Source organism: Octopus sinensis, linkage group LG8, assembly GCF_006345805.1.
Source record: "Octopus sinensis linkage group LG8, ASM634580v1, whole genome shotgun sequence".
NCBI lineage: Eukaryota > Metazoa > Mollusca > Cephalopoda > Octopoda > Octopodidae > Octopus > Octopus sinensis.
Genome location: NC_043004.1, coordinates 44,906,552 through 44,913,930, shown reverse-complemented (window position 1 = coordinate 44,913,930; position 7,379 = coordinate 44,906,552).

Sequence of the window (7,379 nt, the reverse complement as noted above, 5' to 3'; positions counted from 1 at the left end):
TCGGTTTGAACGGCAGTTTTTAACATAATTTCTAGGTAACTAAAAAATTTTTAACTTCGTATACTGGTAGAATGTATTTATAAAACATCTTTTCCTCTTGCCTTTATTGAGAAAATTCTATAGTTTGTAAGATATTTGTTGTTTTTTTTTCTTTAATTTCTGCAATTTCAACCAATCAAATACGCCCATTGAGGTAAAAAAACATTCTGTGCCATATGAATATGTCCCTCGGTTAAGAAACAGATTGGGTTTATTTATATTTGTGAAGAAAAAAAAATACCTTTCCCCCACCCCTAACCCTAACCATAAAACAGATTGAAATGCAATAGATCGATACTAGGGTCATAATTATGGGTGACAATTTCATATGACACTAGAAAAAACTGCCGTTCAAATCGAAAATATACAAAAGTGTTACTAAGATATGATTGTGTGGTAGAAAGCTTGTTTCCCAACCGCTTAGTTTCAGGTTCAGACCCACTACATGGTAACGTAGGTGTCTTCTAATATAGCCTTGGGTTGACTAAAACGCTATGATACGATTTCATATGCGAAAACTGAAAGAAGCCTGTCGTATGTGTGTGTTTGTACGTGTCTTTGTATCTGTCCCCTCTCACTACTTTAATGATAACCGGTGTTATCGGCAAAAGACACCAATAGAAAATGTACCAGGCATAAAAAAAACTAAAAAAAAAATTAAATTAACTATTGGGATTTGATCAGTCAAAATGACTGAAACAAGTAAAAGAAAAAAATAAATAAAAAGAAAAAGAAAATGGGTGATCGTAAAAGATAAATAGTTTGAGAAGCATTCAGCTAAAGAATAAAATTTAAAAAGTACTATCCTTTTTGATTTTTGTCACACTATGATACAACGCAATACAGAAATTTGCGTGGCAGTTCATCAGATAAACTGTATCTGCGGTTCAAAGTGTCAATCCAGATCCTGCCTGAAGATTACAGTAATAAAAAACAAGTTCCAGATTTAGGTATAAGCTACAACTTTACGACACAATCCGCAGGGATTTCAAAATAATCAAATAACATACGTTTTCAATTTTTGTTCAGATCTTGTGGCATAATTTCAATGAAAAAACAAAATACAAAAGCTATTCGAGTATTAATAGGAGACGGGAGTTTTGATAAGCTGTTACTTAATATGTAAGAAAATGACAGCCAAATCTCCCTCAAATCACACGCTGCCGACTGAATAATGTAGTCCTAGATATACTTTTCCCGGAAACATGGAGGGAAGGTCATGGTCGGAACACTGTTGATCATAGCTCGTGCTCAATCAAGGCCGGTCAGGGGTTCCACCAGAATTTCAAAAAGAGGACAAATGCCAGGTGACTCTCCCCACCAAATGAATATTCGGGATTATCCTTTTGGTGGGAGAGGATCATCTAGTATTTGTGAGAATAATATTGACATATTTTATCTGCTTCATCAGCGAAAAGACAAAATGGAGCTGGATACGTTTATAAAGGCTTTAAACCATCTTAATGCTATTAAGCGTTATAATGAGCCCGTCTTTTTCCTCCAACTTCGTCAGAAACAGTATCAATAAATGTTTCATAGTGCGTCAATGACCTGACATACAACGAAGATTTAGTCAAATCATCATCTCAGTATTCATATTTAAAGCCTAACAATTATTAAATCTGTTTCATTTGCCGAACTGCCAAGTTACGACCGAGGACACAAACACACCAACACCGGTTGTCCAGCGGTGGTGGGGAACAAACATTGATACAAACACACACACATGCATATATATTTACGAGGCTTCTTTCAGTTTCCGTCAACCAAATCCACTCACAAGGCTTTGGTCAGCCCAAGGCTATAGTAAGACAGTTTCCTAAGGGTCCACGCAAGGGGACTGAACCCGGAAATCTGTGGTTGGGAAGCAAACTTCTTACCACACAGCAACTCTTGAGTCGAACATTTTTTAAGCAACAGTTTTAAAATATTACAAAGAAAAAATAAATAAAAAGAAAAGAAAATGGGTGATCGTAAAAGATAAATAGTTTGAGAAGCATTCAGCTAAAGAATAAAATTTAAAAAGTACTATCCTTTTTGATTTTTGTCACACTATGATACAACGCAATACAGAAATTTGCGTGGCAGTTCATCAGATAAACTGTATCTGCGGTTCAAAGTGTCAATCCAGATCCTGCCTGAAGATTACAGTAATAAAAAACAAGTTCCAGATTTAGGTATAAGCTACAACTTTACGACACAATCCGCAGGATTTCAAAATAATCAAATAACATACGTTTTCAATTTTTGTTCAGATCTTGTGGCATAATTTCAATGAAAAAACAAAATACAAAAGCTATTCGAGTATTAATAGGAGACGGGAGTTTTGATAAGCTGTTACTTAATAGTAAGAAAATGACAGCCAAATCTCCTCAAATCACACCTGCCGACTGAATAATGTAGTCCTAGATATACTTTTCCCGGAAACATGGAGGAAGGTCATGGTCGGAACACTGTTGATCATAGCTCGTGCTCAATCAAGGCGGTCAGGGGTTCCACCAGAATTTCAAAAAGAGGACAAATGCCAGGTGACTCTCCCCACCAAATGAATTTCGGGATTATCCTTTTGGTGGGAGAGGATCATCTAGTATTTGTGAGAATAATTTTCCATTTTTATCTGCTTCATCAGCGAAAAGACAAAATGGAGCTGGATACGTTTATAAAGGCTTTAAACCATCTTAATGCTATTAAGCGTTATAATGAGCCCGTCTTTTTCCTCCAACTTCGTCAGAAACAGTATCAATAAATGTTTCATAGTGGCGTCAATGACCTGACATACAACGAAGATTTAGTCAAATTCATCATCTCAGTATTCATATTTTAAAACCTAACAATTATTAAATCTGTTTCATTTGCCGAACTGCCAAGTTACGAGGACACAAACACACCAACACCGGTTGTCCAGCGGTGGTGGGGAACAAACATTGATACAAACACACACACATGCATATATATTTACGACGGGCTTCTTTCAGTTTCCGTCAACCAAATCCACTCACAAGGCTTTGGTCAGCCCAAGGCTATAGTAAGACAGTTTCCTAAGGGTCCACGCAAGGGGACTGAACCCGGAAATCTGTGGTTGGGAAGCAAACTTCTTACCACACAGCCACTCTTGAGTCGAACATTTTTAAAGCAACAGTTTTAAAATATATACAAAGAAAAAATAAAATGATTTATTGATATTTGAATTACTGGTGTCATATTGTTTTAATGCTCTAAAATTGAGAAATAGTTAATATATAAATCAAAATTTATAGATTTTGTATAATTTACAAAATCTGACGTGATAACTATAAAATATGGCCATTCGCATTAGAAAATCATTAAAGTTTTTGCAAGAGATATACTGGACACATAGTAGATAATTGAGGTCGACTATTTTAGTATTAGTCAAATACTACTGCCTTATTGAGTTGTTTAGGTCGTGAATCTATATTTGAAATAGTTAATGCAATGCCAGTAGATGGCGTGGCGTTGAGATATGTCCCTTTAGTTTCAATTATTGGATCTTTTCGGTTTGAACGGCAGTTTTTTCTAGCGGTGTCATATGAAATTGTCACCCATAATTATGGCCCTAGTATCGATCTATTGCATTTCAATCTGCTTTAGGGTTAGGGTTAGGGTTAGGGATGGGGGAAAGGTATCTTTTTTTCTTCACAAATGTAAATAAATCCAATCTGTTTCTTAAACGAGGGACATATTCATACGGCACAGAATGTTTTTTTTTTTTACCTCAAATGGACGTCATTGATTGGTTGAAATTGCAGAAATTGAAGAAAAAATGCAAACTATAAGATAATTTTCTCGATCAAGCCAAGAGAAAAAGATGTTTTATAAACACATTCTACCAGTATACGAAGTTTAAAATTTTTATAGTTACCTAGAAATTATGTTAAAAACTGCCGTTCAAACCGAAAAGATCCCAGAACAGAATAGACCTGAGAACAATCGTGGCTAAAATGTGGTTCCACACTTCTCAAAACCCTACTAAAATTATTAAGTAGAACTAAGCGATTCTACTCTGACCATAAACGTTTTGGTAATGTACCTATATTTAAAATCATTATCATTGCGATTAATGAATTGCAGGAACCCTGTATTTCGTTATGGCAACCATAATATAGAACAGAAGTATATTAAGCGCTTTATAAGTCAATAGCGTATCCTACTGAGTTAGTATTGGCTTTATAAGTCAACGGTGTGTCCTGCTGTGTTATTACTATAACTACTGAATGTCTATCATATTAGACGCTCGTAGTACTGAAACGCAGATACAAAACGATAACTAGAAATTATATCTAGTTTCAAATCGTTTTTATATAATTTGCTATCATTTTAAAATTACAAAAAACACGTTTGAAAGATTGCACGAGATTAACTTTCAATGTATCTCTACAAGCATTTACTTCCTTATGAAAAAAAAAGAAAGAAACACAAAAGAAAAAGAAAAACTGAAAATATATTTCGTTAAAAAAATTTTTTTTTTCTTATCATAAAAATAAATTAGTTGACAAGTTAAGTGTATTTCAGATTTTTCTCTTTTATACGAATTTGTCTTCCCATTTGATGCAGACGTGTACACTTTCGATCAATTTCTCTTTCGATCGTTTTGCTCTTTGGCCATGTGTTTCGAAGAATATGCTTTCGATGTAAATGTTTTATCACACATGTGTACACACACACACACACACACACACCACACACACACACACACACACTTACATACATACACACATACACACACACATACATACATTACATTCATAATTGCATGCATACATACATACATTCATACATACATACATACATACATACATACATACATACATACATACATACATACATACATACATACATACATACATACATACATACATACATGCATACATACATGCATACATACATACATACATACATACATGCATGCATGCATACATACATACATACATACATACATACATACATACATACATACATACATACATACACACATCGTATGGATTGACAAGTTTAATGTGGATTGGGTATATCGCAAACCAGCATATATTCGCAGATTGCTGTCAGAAACAAAGACTCCAGAGACTGACTGGATCCGTTGACACATGACAAAGCAGACATTTGACGCTGTGGTGTGATGAGCTTTGAAATGATTTCTTGTTCTTTTTATTCTTGTCAAGAATAGAAGTTAATGTCTACGCTATGAACTAATAATATCTTCGTAAATTATGTTTAATTTAGACGCAGGTGCGGCTGTGTGATAAGAAGTTCGTTTCCCAACCACATGATTCCGGGTTCAGTCACACTGCGTGGAATGTTGAGTAAGCGTCTTCCACTTTAGCCTCGGACCGACCAAAGCCTTGTGAGTGGACTTGGTAGACGGAAACTGAAAGAAGCCCGTCGTGTATATAAAACATGTGTGTATTTATTCCCGTCACTGCCTGGCAACCGGTGTTGGTCTGTTTATGTCACTGAAACTTAGAGGTTCGGTAAAAGAGACCGATAGAAAAAATACCAAGGTTTAAGAAATATTAGATACTGGGGTCGATTCACTCGACTTAAATAAAAAATTAACCAAAATGGTGCTCCAGCGTGGCCGCAGTCTAATGATTGAAGCAAGGAAAAGGTAAAAGATACAGTATTTCGTTTCTTTACGCAATCAGAAGTGGCTGATTATATACACACTTACGTACATGCACGCAAGTACGCACGCGTACGTACATACATACATACATACATACATACATAAATACATACATACATACATACATGCATGCATACATACATACATGCATACATACATAAATACATACATACATACATACATACATACATACATACATACATACATACATGCATACATACATACATGGTGGCTGCCCCCTCGTTATCGAGTATGGCCATTGCACGAAGCTTAATCAATGTTGTTATCGTGCAATGTCTGTGCAAGAAGATTTTTTTAAAGTGAGGATAGGCTGTGCACTGAGTCAATCCCACTTACCAAGGAACAACAGCCACAATCCGAAAAGAAGAACAAGTCAACATCATTGGTAACCACTAGCCGCAGTTTTATGTCGAAGTTCTCCCAGTTACCTGAGTTACCTTCTCCTAGAAGGATGCCCTAACAAAGGCTAGGAGTCTTTCACTCCCAATGGTTTAACCGCGCAATCGGGTATTCAGTCCGATTATTTCTATGTCCCCGCGCATGATACAGCCTTAAGACATACAGCCGTTGACTCTCAAGAGTTCCTCCGCCCTTTGACGAGTTTTGTTTTTTATCCCGCAGGGTGTCCAATATACGCCCTCCTCACCAAGCAAGCTTTGTGGGGTTGCCAGTTTTGTCGCCGACGACCCGACCATGCAACAGATTGTACTGGGTTACATGTTACCAGTAGCACTCGAAAGTGACCTGCCATACATACATACATACATAGATACATACATACATACATACAAACATACATACATGCATACATACATACATACATACATACATACATACATACATACATACATACATACATGTATACAGACATAAATACATGCACACATACATACATACATACATATATACGTACATACATACATACATACATACATACATACATACATACATACATACATACTTACATACATACATACATACATACATACATACATACTTACATACATACATACATACATATATACGTACATACATACATACATACATACATACATACATACATACATACATATATACGTACATACATACATACATACATATATACTACATACATACATACTACATACTTACATACATACATACATAACATACATACATCATACATATATACGTCCATACATACATACATATATACGTACATACATACATACATACATACATACATACATACATACATACATACATACATACATACATATATACATACATACATATGAATGTCTTTATGATAAGAGTACTCTATGATCATGGCTTATTTGACCGCAACTTCGAAATCACTCTTAATAATATTTTTGCTTAATAATATTCTTCTTTGTGTGTGTGTGTGTGTGTGTACATAAGTATGCATCTGAAAAATTTATCACATGACTAATACCAGCGACGTACCCCCTAGATAGACGACGAAAACTATAAATATTAATTAAATCATATAAAAAGTAAATAATAGCGAATTCTCTATAAAAATGCTAATTTAGAGAATGAAATTCAACACAAAAAAATTTAGTAAATTGCTAATATTTTCATAATACAGAAATACAAATTCCTAATCATTTCGCATTCAGTATACTACATATACATATATATATATATATATATATAAATATATATATATATATAT